At 49.6% G+C, this 12,999-nt stretch overlaps 1 protein-coding gene across 5 annotated transcripts in view; it reads right to left on the bottom strand.

The window, feature by feature from the left end:
- MYO9B (myosin IXB) overlaps positions 1-12,954 on the bottom strand; it is an 88,134-nt gene extending 75,180 nt beyond the window's left edge. For all 5 annotated transcript variants that reach the window (XM_036241972.1, XM_036241971.1, XM_036241969.1 and 2 more), the window contains exon 1: positions 12,892-12,954. The gene's annotated coding sequence lies outside the window, so the exon portion shown is untranslated. The remainder of the gene's footprint in view (positions 1-12,891) is intronic.
- Between the last annotated feature and the right edge of the window lie 45 nt (positions 12,955-12,999).

Consider the following 12,999-nt stretch of genomic DNA (forward strand, 5'->3'; position numbering starts at 1 on the left):
ACTCACAGGCATGAACACACTCATATAAATACACTCACGTTTGTGCACAATACAGTTTCATGTGAACACTCATGCACTCAGAGAACACACATGCATGCTCACATGAAAGTACACAGACATGTAGGCACAGCTCTCTCATATAAACACATATACACACACAAATGCGCAGAGCTAGGGCTTCAGGAAGACGACCCCTCTGTGACTTGCACTCATGGAGATATGGCTAATAGGCAAAACAACTTCCAGCAGCGCAAACCAGCTCACAGGCTGGAGTCTTTGGACTGTCTCATGCCTAAGCTGCCTGGAAACAGATGGTGGAGATCATGTGAATGAGCCTGCTTTCTCCTTCCAGCAGACAACAACGTAAGCAAGAAGCCATCAGAGGTGAGTGACATACATGATCTTGCTCCTGCAGCCTCCATCACCTGCCTGACAAGGGTCTGCCTGAGGCCTGGATGGGCTGAGGGCCACACAGCCAGCTGCACTCAGGGCCACCCTATATCCTCTAGGGAAAGCTGATCATCAGGCGCTTTCGGAGCCCCATTGTGAACAGAGGGCTATAAGAGACATTTGCAGCTCTGGGCCCCTTGGTGGGGGTAGCAGGAGACCCTGTGCTCAGCATTATTAAAGAACCAGTTGAGCCCGGCTGGTGTGGCTCAGTGGATTGAGTGTTGTCACGTGCACCAAGAGGTCATTGGTTCAATTCCTAGTTAAGGCACATTACCAGGTTGCAGGCTCCATCCCCAGTTGGGGGCCTGTAGGAGGCAGCCATTCGATGTTTCTCTCCCATTCTTTCTTTTTTTTAAATCCTCAGCCAAGGACATTTTTCAATTTTTGTTTAGATAGAATGGGAGGGAGAGAGAGAGAGAGAGAGAGAGAGAGAGAAACATCGATGTGAAAGGGACACATAGAGTGGCTACCTCCCACACGATCCCAACCAGGGCCGGGGACGAATTACAACCGAGGTACATGCCCTTGACTGGAATCGAGCCTGCGACTCACTGGTCTGCGGGTGGACGCTCTAACCTATGAGCAAAACAGGCCAGGGCTTTCTCCCTTTCTCTCCCTCCCACTCTACCTGAAGATAAATAGAAAAATATCCTCAGGTGAGGATTTAAAAAAAAAAAAAAGAGCTAGTTGAGCCCTGGCCAGTTTGGCTCAGTGGTTGGACCGAGGGGTCGCAAGTTCGATACCCCATCAAGGGCATATACCTCAGTTGAAGGTTCAATCCCTGGTTGTGTGAGAGGCAACCAATCAATGTTTCTCTCTTTCCTCTCTCTCTCTCTTCCTTCCTCCCTCCCTTCCACTCTATCTAAAAATCAATGGAAAAATATTTTTGGGTGAGGATTAACAAAAAACAATAAATAACTAGTTGATGCAGGAGGAAGTAGAAATAGATAAGGCTTGCTCAAGGTTGCTACTGATAGCCAGGGTTGCCAGAGGGGGAAAGACAAAGAGAAGAGGTGGGGCCAAAACCAGCTGGGGCCCTGTGTCCACCAAAGGGTCCACATGACTGCCTTGGGGGCACCCAGGGCTGGCCCTTAGAGCCCCTGGTCAGCAGACCCAATATAGTACAGCCACACTTCCATCTCCACACTGGCTGAGTGGCACACAGGACAGACCTTGCAGAATCTCTCCAGCCCAACCATAGAGAAACTGCTCAAAGCCCCCTGACAACCTTACAGGAGGGTGTAAAGTTCTTCAGTGTGCCAGACTCCCATTCACCTACCCCCAGACCCTGCCCACCACTTCACACACCCAAATCTCAGATGGGGGTTGGCTCACCCTGCTGCTTCCTTGCTGTGCCATCTTTGACCTCAGGTCGGAATGTCCCTCAAATCCCTCTGCTGGATCCCAGTCAACAATGCTCCTGGTGCAAAAATCTCACCACGCACCCTCAGGCCCAACATCCCCTCATTCCACAGGTGGCACCATTTTATCTATAACACTCTGCTGATCAGATTCTCAATGGGCACAAAACAGTGTCTCATTACTCACAGTTCTTTGACTATCAGACTGTTTTTGTTTTTGTTTTTTAATTTTTTTTATCCTCACCCGAGGACATTTTTCCATTTTTTGTACAGATAGAGTGGGAGGGAGAGAGAGAAAGAGAGAGAAAGGGAAACATCGATGTGAAAGGGACACATTGAGTGGCTGCCATCTGCACGACCAACCAGGGCCGGGGACAAACTGCAACCGAGGTACATGCCCTTAGCAGGAACCGAACCCGGGTCTCTCTGGACCGCAGGCGGACGCTCCAACCGCTGAGCCAAACCGGCCAGGGCCAGGCTGTTTTTTTTTTTTTAAATTATGTCTGTAGCCCATTTTCCCCGCTGAAGCACACTATTGCTTGGTGGAGCTTACTCTTTTGGAGGAGCTCTTTGTATAGGAAGGCTATTAACTCTTTGCCATGTTTGATGAAATTAATTCATACTAATTTACTTCTGCCTATGGTACTTTTTGAGAAAAATATTCCATTTTCCAGGCAGTCAGATCTATGGATTTTTTTTTTTTATCCTCACCCGAGGACATTTTTCCATTTTTTGTACAGACAGAGTGGGAGGGAGAGAGAGGAAGAGAGAGAGAGGGAAACATCGATGTGAAAGGGACACATCGAGTGGCTGCCACCCGCACGACCAACCAGGGCCGGGGACAAACTGCAACCGAGGTACATGCCCTTAGCGGGAACCGAACCCGGGTCTCTCCGGACCGCAGGCGGACGCTCTAACTGCTGAGCCAAACTGGCCAGGGCAGATCTATGGATTTTTAAAATTTTTTATGTCTACTGCCCATTCCTTTCTCAGATCTGATTAACATGGGACTATACATTCACTTCCCTTCCCAGATTTATTCTTTACATTAAGCCTTTATCCATCTGGAAATTATTTCAAAAGGAGTATGAGTTTCCAGGGCTGCTGTAACAAAGTACTAAAAAACATTGGCTTAAAACAGAAATGTATCACAGTTCTGAAAAAGTCTAAAATCAAGATGTTAGCAGGGCTGGCTCCTGCTGGAGGCTGAGGAAGAATTCATCCCAGACCTTTCTCCCAGCTTCTGGTGGCTGCCACCAACACTTGGTGTTCCTTGGTTGTAGATGCTTCACTCCCATCTCTTTCTCCATTGTCACATGGTGTACTTCTGTCTCTGCGTCCTTCCCTCTTCTTATAAAGACACCAATTACTGGATTCAGTATGAGTTAATCTTGAGATCTTTAATTACATCTACAAAGACCTTATTCCCAATCCAGGTCACATTCTGAGGTTCTGGGTGAGCATGAATTTGGGGGACACTAATCAACCCAGTAAAGTGTAGGAGATTAAATGGGGATCCAGATTATATTCTCCAAAGAGTGAAGTGGTTGTTTTAATGTCTTTTATTAAAGAATCCTTCCTCTGTCCAGGGAGCCCCCTTTGTTTGTTAAGTATCATATACTGAGTTACCCGACACATGGGGTCTACTTCTAGGCTGCTGATGCCTACGTGGTGCCATGCTGTTTTGATGATCATAGCTTCAGAGCTGTGATAATTCACTGATAATTAATTCTTGATTAACTGTCATTAAACAATGACATATCCCTTGGAGGGGCTCTACTGTTTTCTTTGGCTTCCAAGTATGCCTTCTGCATTGAGTCTTAACAGAGTCTGAGACCTGGAAATCAGTCATGCTGTGGCTTAAGGTCCTTGTCACAAGTGGATGTGACACCTGTGCCTCAAGAATGCCTGGGCTGTGTTGGAATGAAAGGAAGTAGGTCTGGGCTGAGGAAATGGGGATGGCAGGTTCTGGGGATGGAGAGGGGTGGCGGGGAGACACAGCTTAGCCAAGTGGCAATCACAGGCTGCAGCCATGTGTCAGGTGCAGCAGGTCCTAAAAACCCATGTGTCTGCCCTTCATCCAAACCATCTCACCAAATATCCCAAAGTTAAAATGCTCATTCTACCCTCCAACTGATATTCACAGAAATGCACACAATGTGAAGCGAAGCAAAACACACCCCCACACTGATCTGTCTCCCCAAGACTCAGGGGAGAACTATGCTCTTGTTACCAAACGGGAGCCAAGCTGGCAAACTAGAAAATTCCCGCTGAGAGGACCAAAAGGTGTAAATGAAATGGCCATCAAAGGATGAAGGATAAACAAAATGTGGTCCATCCACACAGTAGAATATTACTCAGCCATAAAAAAAGGAAGCACTGATACAGGCTGCAATATGGATGAACTTTGAAAATATGCTGTATGAAAGAGGTCACACACAGAAGGCCACATGGTGCATGATCCCACTTATATGAAATATCCAGAATGAGGCAAATCCATAGAGACAGAGTGCAGATTTGTGGTTGTCAGGAGGTGGGGAGGGGGAGATGGAAAGTGACTGCTAATGGGGATGGGGTTTCCTTAAGGGGTGATGAAAATGTCTTGGAACTAGGTAGAGGTGATGGTTGTACATTGTGAATGCACTAAATATTACTAATGGTCAGTTTTATGTTATGTGCGTTTTACCACAATAAAAAATTCCCACTGTAAAACCTGAACTGTGAAAGATTAAGGCTTTGCAAATGCCCACTGGTATACTTTCTGCACTCTGAGAAGACATGAACCTCAATTCAAGGCCTTTCTCTCATGCTCTTAGAGAAAGAAGATGCAGAGAAGAGGGGGAGGTAACCACAACTTTGGCCCCAGGGGTGGATGAGTGGACCAATGTGAATGAGCTCAAGGCCTGGCCAAGGATCTTATGCATGAAAAAGCAAGGTTCTGCCTATAGGTTTGGCGAGCAATTTGGAATTTACTGGAAAATAAGGCAGATGGAGCCTCCAGAAAGTGTAGTGTAGCTGCTTCGTTTATATAAGGCCATAATTTGCAGCCACATGTTTATCAGATGAAATCATTCTTAAGCTAAAAGGATGCTGGCATGACTGTAGAATCATGTGGGAGGCATCATTTAGAATACAGAGAGTTACCACATTCTCATGTGTGTGTCTTTGAACCCACTGGGTTTTTAAGGAAGAAACGATCACGTGAAGTTATTGGAAAGATGGACGCTCTGAGGCACAGCTACAAAACAAGTGTGTTTCTTGGTCAAGGCAGCTCAGACTGGAGGAAAACTTAGGATTTAGACTGGGGTGATGCAATGTGGCCACAGCCATGGGAATGCCTGGAGCCCTCAAAGCTGGAAGAGGCAAAGAAGGGTTCCCCCTGGAAGCTTTGGACTTAATTTTGGACTTCTGGCCTCCAGAACTGAGAGGGGCACTAGCTTACAGCAGCCCTGGGACACAAATCCAGGTGCCCAGTGCAGAAGGTAGTGGATGCTCCAAGCATAGATACCCTCTCATAACTGCTGCCTAAGGGTGTCCCTTTATTCCCTAAGACATTCACCCAAGGCTTTCCAGTCTGGCCTAACCAGTCTGAACCCTGAAGGCCTCCCCTGCCCAGGCATGTGCTGGGGCAGCTACCTCCTTTAGCAGTTCTATTCATCTGCCCCTCAAGACCCATCCTTCTCCCAGGGGTTTATGGCTACATCCTTCAACCTGTCCTGTCAACAAATTTTTCTCTGGTCCCTACCCCTGGCCAGGCCAGCTGGGCATGGGAGAGAGTGAGAATGTGAAGGTGCCTTGGTCTTCAGGAAACTTGACCACAAACCAACCCACAAGCAGAGGCATTTCTAACCATGCGCAATGGTGTGTCACACCTGGGGCCTCCCCACTAGGAGATGGCGGGAAACATTTTTGGTCCTCAACATGTGGGGGTGGCTACTGGCATCTGGTGGGTGCAGGCCAGGCACACTGCTTAACACCCCACAGTGCACAGTATGACCCCCACTACAAAGAATGATCAGCCCCAGATATCAGAGGTGCTTAGTTGAGGCCAAAAACTGACCAGGGCAGGGTGGTTATTTTGGACTAGGAGGCAGGGAAATGCTTAGAATACAGTTGCTCAGGCCTGTGCAGTAAGAAGGGGCGGACAGGCCCAGTGCTTACAGATGGTGACCCAGTGAGGGTGGTGAGCTCCAAGGGCTGAGGCAGCCTCAGAACAAGGGGACCAGTGTGGCCAGCAGAATGAGGCTGGAGGGGGTGGGGCCAGGGTTGAGGAGGTCAGATCCTAGCCAGTAGGGCCTTGCGCATGTGGGATGTAGTTGAAATTTTCATGCAAGTCTGATGGGGAGCCCTGGTTGGTTGGGCACAGGGAGCACCAGGGCACAAATGACATGAGGAAGGAGTCAGCCAGCCTGCATGTGACAGCTGGACTATGGGGGGGTTCCCAATTGGGTGGCTTCGACAGGATTATACATGTGGGGAACTGATGGTGGCTGACTCAGCACACGGGATGCAGGTGGGTTCTGGTTACCGGGGGACAGAGGGATGACAGACTTTTGAGGCTCTACAGGAGGCTGGGCTCTGGACCTTTTTCAGGTGACTAGTGGGCTCATAAAGACATGGAAGGCCACCAGGAAAGAGGGTCTGGACGAGCAGAGGAGACCCCTTTGGATTCCCCTCTTCAAATCACAGTATATCTGTTATGATGCTTAGGTGGAAAGCCATCTTGAGAACCTCCTGTGGGCAGAGGTACAGTGACAACACACAAAAGTCCTGCTTGAGACCATAGCTCAGCAGTCCTTAGAAAATAAGAAAGCCCCACTCTGCTTTTAAGGCAATTCATATCCTCAAGGACTCCAGGTGGGGCATGGGGGGCTTCTGTGTCAGCTCAATCACTCCATATGGGTCAGCTGCTTTGGTCCACAGGACCCTCCCACACACGCCTGGGACATATCCCTATGGAACCCCTGTCGCAGATCTGTGGGACACCCTGCTTGGGGAGTGGGTCCTGTCTCACCAGTTGCAATGTGGGATTTGAACAACAACAAGCATGGAGCTGTTCATCTCATGCCTGGAACTAAGTAGCTGCTTAATAACACTGGCTGTTTTTGAGCTCTTAGCAGATGAGATATTTCACAAAAGTCACTGGTTGCCTCCCACCAAGAGCCCCTGTTCCGGTTTCTTCAATAACCCCTCCTTGGACTCGATTTTAGACCATTCCTACTATCACAGAGACCCTGAACCCGTTAGCCATAGCCCCATCATCCTAACAAGACCCCCATGACCATCCTTGTTTTCCATTCCTGACTTTGCCCAACCTGGCAGCGTGGGGTATTCTCTGCCCCAGAGACACCCTCTCCTATCTGCTTGTGACCCTGGCCTCATGGTCTTCACATGGGCCAGCGCTCCTCCTCCTAGCCACGAAGCACAATCCCTGCCCAGTTTCTGCCACAAGGACCTGGTTCCACTTTCAGATCCAATGACATCTATTATCACCCAGATGGCTGATGGTCCAGAGTTTTGATCTGTCAGTAACATCTGTGGTTACAGCCATTAAACAGCTCCCTTCCCAGCCTATCCATGCACTGTCATGGAGGCAGAGAGTAAAGGTGATCCTGTAGGCTGGCCACAGGTTTGGCAATACTCAAGATAGGACCCCAGTATGTCCCAATTATGAACCTTGGCCAGTCCCCTGGTAGCTGCATGCGCGCACGCGCACACACCACACACACACACACACACACACACACAGCCTCCCAGGCCTGGCTCTAAATATGCCCCCTGTAGAGTCCCACAAGATCCACTTCTTCCCAAGCTGGGTCCTTGCCTCTTCAGTCACCCTGAGTATAAGGAAGGACATGTGTGAGATCTGGAAAACTCCCTAACAGGGAGCTTCCAAAGTTAATGTGACCAACTTGCCTACCACCCTAAATGAGTGAGACAAAACAAAGTGAACTCGCTCTCTATTTGTCCAAAATCCCTTTACTAAATAAAATTTGCCCCTTACCCAGTGTTATGGGCTGAATTGTGTCTCTACCACCTCCAATTATGTTGAAGCCCTTCACCCCAGCATCTCAGAATGTGACTATATTTGGAGACAGAGCCTTTATTATTTATTTATTTGTCTTCACTTAAGAATATATATATATATATATATATATATATATATATATATATATTTAATTCTTACCCAAGGACTTTTTTTTTTTTTGCATTTATCTTCAGACAGAGTGAGCTGGAGAGAGGGAGGAAGAGAGAGAGAGAAACATTGATGTGAGAGAGATACAGACTGGTTGCCACCCACACAACCTCAACCAGAGCCAGGGACAAACCGTAACCAAGGTACATGCCCTTAGCGGGAACCAAACCCAGAACTCTCTGGTCCCCAAGTCGACGCTCTAACTGCTGAGCTAAACCGGCCAGGGCCCAAGGATATGTTTTTTTTTTATTATTATTATTATTATTTTTAGAGTTAGAGAAGGGAGAGAGAAACATTGATGTGAGAGAAACATGGATTACTGCCTCCTGAACGCGCCCCCACTGGGGATCAAACCTGCAACCTAGGTATGTGTCTTAACTGGGAATCAAACCCACAACCTTTTTGGTGCAGGGAACAATATTCCAACAGAGCCACAAGGCCAGGGCAAAGACAGAACCTTTAAAGAGGTGACTAAGTTCAAAGAAGGTCATTAGGGTGAACCTTGATCCAATAGGACTGGTGTCCTTAAAAGAGGAAATCTGGACCCAGATCTGCACAGAGGGAGGACGATGTGGACATAGAAAGAAGGCCATTTACAAGCCAAGGAGAGAGGACTCAGGAGAAAGCAACCCTGCTGACACCCTGATCTTAGACTTCTGGCCTCCAGATCTGTAAGACAATTTCTATTACCTAAGACACTTAGTCTGAGGTACTTTTTATGGCAACCTCAGGAAAACTTGCACACCCAGCAGCAAGCAACTACACTGAAATGTCCATTCTCCCACACACAGCCTTGTGAAGCAGGGTAGAGCAGAGATATAAATGAATGAGTCAGATCAGGCCAGCTTATTCATCACCCCGACTAACCCACAGGCCAAATGTTTGAATCACTACTTTATTTATCATCGGGATCCAGCGAGGAAATAAAGTCTCGATGAGGAAATGAGTAGAACCCAAACTCATCCCTGCATTTCAGAGACGTGTCTAATCTCTGAGGTCCTTTCTGGGCCAAAATGAAAACCGGAGAGGTGAAGTGACGGGGCTCTGTGCAGTGGCCAGCAGCAGGCTAGCTCTTCAGGGGCCTGGCAGTGTTCAGACAGAACCCTTTGTTCTGCGACTCCCTCCATCCAGGAGGAGGGTAGAGAGGAGGGCAGAGAGAAGGGCTTGTCTCGCTCCATGTGGAGGCCGAGCAGGGGCTGCCTGGCACAACTGGTTGGGGACTTGGAGACATACAAAGGACTGTGGGTAGGGAGCGAGGGGAGGAGGGACAGCACCCACAAAGGGTCAGAAGGCCCAAGGACGTGCATTTCCTCCCATGGAGTTATAGCAGCAATGTTACAGTTGGGGAACAAGCAGAGAAGCATGCACTAGGCATAAAAGTTAGACAATCTGTCTAACATTTTGTCCTGAAGATGGACTGGCATCTGGAGCCAAGAGGGCAAACGTGAGAAGATAATGTGGCTTCAAGAGCCATCTTGATCCAGGATCACCTCCAAAGTAGCTCTTGAAAAGAGAATCAAATACCTCTAATCGTAGAAGAAAAGCAACAATTTGTGCCAAGGCAGGGACAGTTCCTGAAGAAATCCAGGTCAGTAGTAAGACAAAGAGGAGAAAGACAATGTCATTGCTGTCTGGGCAAATGCCGACAGCCCCCACTCATCTCCTGTTCCTCTTCTGCTGCCCATTCTTGAGACGTGTTGTCCAACTCCCCCTTGGTTCGTTCCCAGTGGTGCCCCCTTTTTATCAAGTCTCCAGATTAAGAACTGACTGGATGGCAGAATTCAGTTGCTGGCCTCTTTTCCCCACTCCTGCTCTTGGCAGAAACTTACAAGGAGCTCAACTTATACCAAAGATCCATTGAGGCAATGACAAGCCTGCAGGAGCCAGGTTTTACTACAGAGTGAAGGTTCTTACTGGTGGTGATTCTGTCCCCAAGGGACACATAGCCATATCTGGAGACATTTTTGGTTGTCACAATTTGGGGGGTAGGGGATGCTATTGGCATCTGGTGGATGGGGGCCAGGGATGCTGCTCAACATTCTATAATACACAGGACCCCCCACACACACACACACACACTCCCCAGGCAAAGAATGACCCAGTCCCAAATGTTAATGGTGCTGCAGCTGAGAAACTCTGCTCTAGAGATTTGGTCCTCACTCATTTGAGGTTACTCATGATGCTTCAAGTTTCTAGAATATCCAGGGAGCCATCTCTGAAGTCATAAACCCCCTGAGCCTTAGTTTCCATATTGGGAAAATGGAAACCATTTTGCTGCTGGTTGGCAGAATAAAAGAGTTGGGTATAAAAGTGTCTACCATGAAGGTGTTCAATAAAGGGTAGAGCTGCACAGGGATCTGCTTGTGCAAATCCCCCTTCCAGGCTTGGTTTCACAACTCCATATTCTTCAAGGCGTGGCTTGAGCCCAGCCATGTCTTCTGGGGAAAACTGCAGCAACCCCCAAGCCCTGGAGCTTGTACTGGTCATCCCTCATTCTGTTCCTATGACTTCTTGCGCTAGCTCTGTTTCTGAACTGTCTGCCCACTCCACTCCATTATTCCCGTGGGTGGGAGGGTGGGCACTAGAATGTTCCTTTTCCAGGGCATGCGGACTCATCTCTGTCACCTGGAACCAGTCCCCAGCACAATCAGCCCTTGCTTAACTGAATACCGGGCCCACCCAAGACACAACTTCGAGGAGTTGAGGAGAGGGAAGTGGCAAGTTAACAATTTCCTGTTGGGGACAGAGAACGAATCCTACAGCTGAACAAAAAGGGGAGATTCCTACATCCCACCTGCTTCTTCAAGTCATAGGCCTGGACCTGAGGGAGGGTCTCACCCAGTGATTTCCAACCACTGGATGCAGCTAGAGCTTTGGGAATAAGTGCAATGAGCAAAGCACATTTGGCACTGCAAACTTTCCATTTGGAACATAAAAGTGCAATTAAAAAATCATTTTTGGATATAAATTGTAGAATGAAAAACTGAACCAAACTAGGATCACTATAGCAGGAGGGGGATCACCAGTTAGGGGCTATATAAAATCCAGTAGGGCTATGTGTTGGAGACACCAAGATTATCAAGAGGGGTTGGGTTTCAAAGTTGAGAAATGCTGATTGAGGCCAATCCATTCATTTTGCAGGTGAAGAAAGAGACAAAGAGACTCAGAACCCCCAACACAGGACCCTCCAAGAGAGCCTACCTGACCATGCTTCTGGTGTAGGGAGAAAACAGCCAGGGCCATGCAACCAGAATATTCTGGTCCTGTTTATCAGGGGCTGTCCTGGCCAGGGCAAGCCCACACTCAATGTCTGCAGAAGGCATGACTGTGGGCTCTGACTGAGTGTCCTGGAGCCACCTTCCATAAGGGCCAGAATCTTTTGGAAGTGAAGGAGGTGGCATGTCATGTGGCTCTCTTTACATTCAAGTTATCCAGATTCATCTCCTGCATGACCTATAAAACCAGGCTTCCCAGCCCTCTGGCAGATCTCAGACAAGGTTCCCCACAGATAGGAAAGAAGAGAGACTAATGCTGATCAAAACTGCCCTATGCAAGGCCCTTGCCAGAACCGGACCCATCAGATGGTGAAACAACTTTCCAGTTGCCTGTATCACCTCCCATTGCTCCTGGATGGCTTAAGTGCCTGGAGACTCCTAGACCAGAAGACACCTCAGCAAGGTAGGAGCTGGGACCCTCCAACTGCAAGGAACAACATCCCCACCAGCTATCACCTCAGACAAAGAGTGTGGGAGAGGCTTCCTTTGAGACCCCCTGGTCTACAGGCACACAGGAGAGAAGAGAGCACACTGGCTGCCTCTAGGGCTGAGCTCACAGCTGCTGGAGGACAGATTTCCTGTGTGTCGTTTTACCCATTTAAGTCCAAGGATGCAACTCTGAGGAGGTGGTGACAGCGTAGCACACACTGGTGTGTACAAATGCCCTCCCCCTCCCCCCCAAAACCCAGTTCCGGTCCCAAAGAGGGCCCAGAGCCTGCTTCCTTGCTCCCCAAGACCCCCAGGGGCTCCAGCCAGCCAGGTCTTAGCAAAAGAGTTGTGTGGTTTTCCAGTCCGGAATCCCAGAATCCCCGCCCAGAGAGTGCTGGGACTCACCCAGGGTCACCCAGTGGCTGGGTGAAATCGAGAAGAATCAAGAAGGAACCCCCCCCCCCCGCCCCAATCTTCACGGGCTGCATCCCAACATCTAAATGGGGCCACTACAGTCCCTTCCTTCCTTCCCCTCCTCCCTAGGCCCTCCCTGGACAGGCCCTCAGTTCTGGCACAGCTTCTACCCCTTTTTGCCCCCTTCCATCCCCAAGTTCCCCTTCCCAATTCGGCGGGCCACCACATCAGTGGGTTCAGAACCTTTCGCATTGATGAACACCCACTAAATCCTAGGCGCCGCCCTGGCACAGGCACCATTCTTCCACCACTTCAACCGTGGGCAGACGCCCCCAGGCTGTCCTGCACCCCCCCCCATAGCACCCAGGCTGTTCTGCCCCCACCAGCCTTGCCCCTCTTCCCCAGCGTGGGCCTCTCAACACCGCCTCCTTGCCTCTGCCCCTCCCAAACCCGTTTCCTGCGACCCCTCAACTACCACTTAAGCCACGTCCTCTTCAGATTCAGAGAAGCTGCTCAAAGCCACAAGACCTACCACCCCCACTTGCCCGCAAACTCCCTTACAAGGCCCATCCCCTCAACTTTCTCCTGTTTGGTCTTGCTCGCACACCGTCCCCTGAAACTCCTCCACACGACCCCCAACCTCGTTCCGGCCCCCTGGACCCCTGCCTTCACACCCCCCAATTACCTCAGCTCCGTCCCTTTACACTGCAGCCCGCTGATGCGAGCTTCGAGATCGAGCCCCCCACCTGCGGTCGGAAGCACTCACCTGGGCCTCAGCCACCGCGCGCCGCCGGTCCCGGGATGGGTCCCCGGTCAACCCGCCTGCCCGCCCGACCGCCCGCCGGACCGCCGGACCGCCCGCCGGACCGCCCGA

Source organism: Molossus molossus, unplaced genomic scaffold (assembly GCF_014108415.1).
Source record: "Molossus molossus isolate mMolMol1 unplaced genomic scaffold, mMolMol1.p scaffold_m16_p_4, whole genome shotgun sequence".
NCBI classification, from domain to species: Eukaryota; Metazoa; Chordata; class Mammalia; order Chiroptera; family Molossidae; genus Molossus; species Molossus molossus.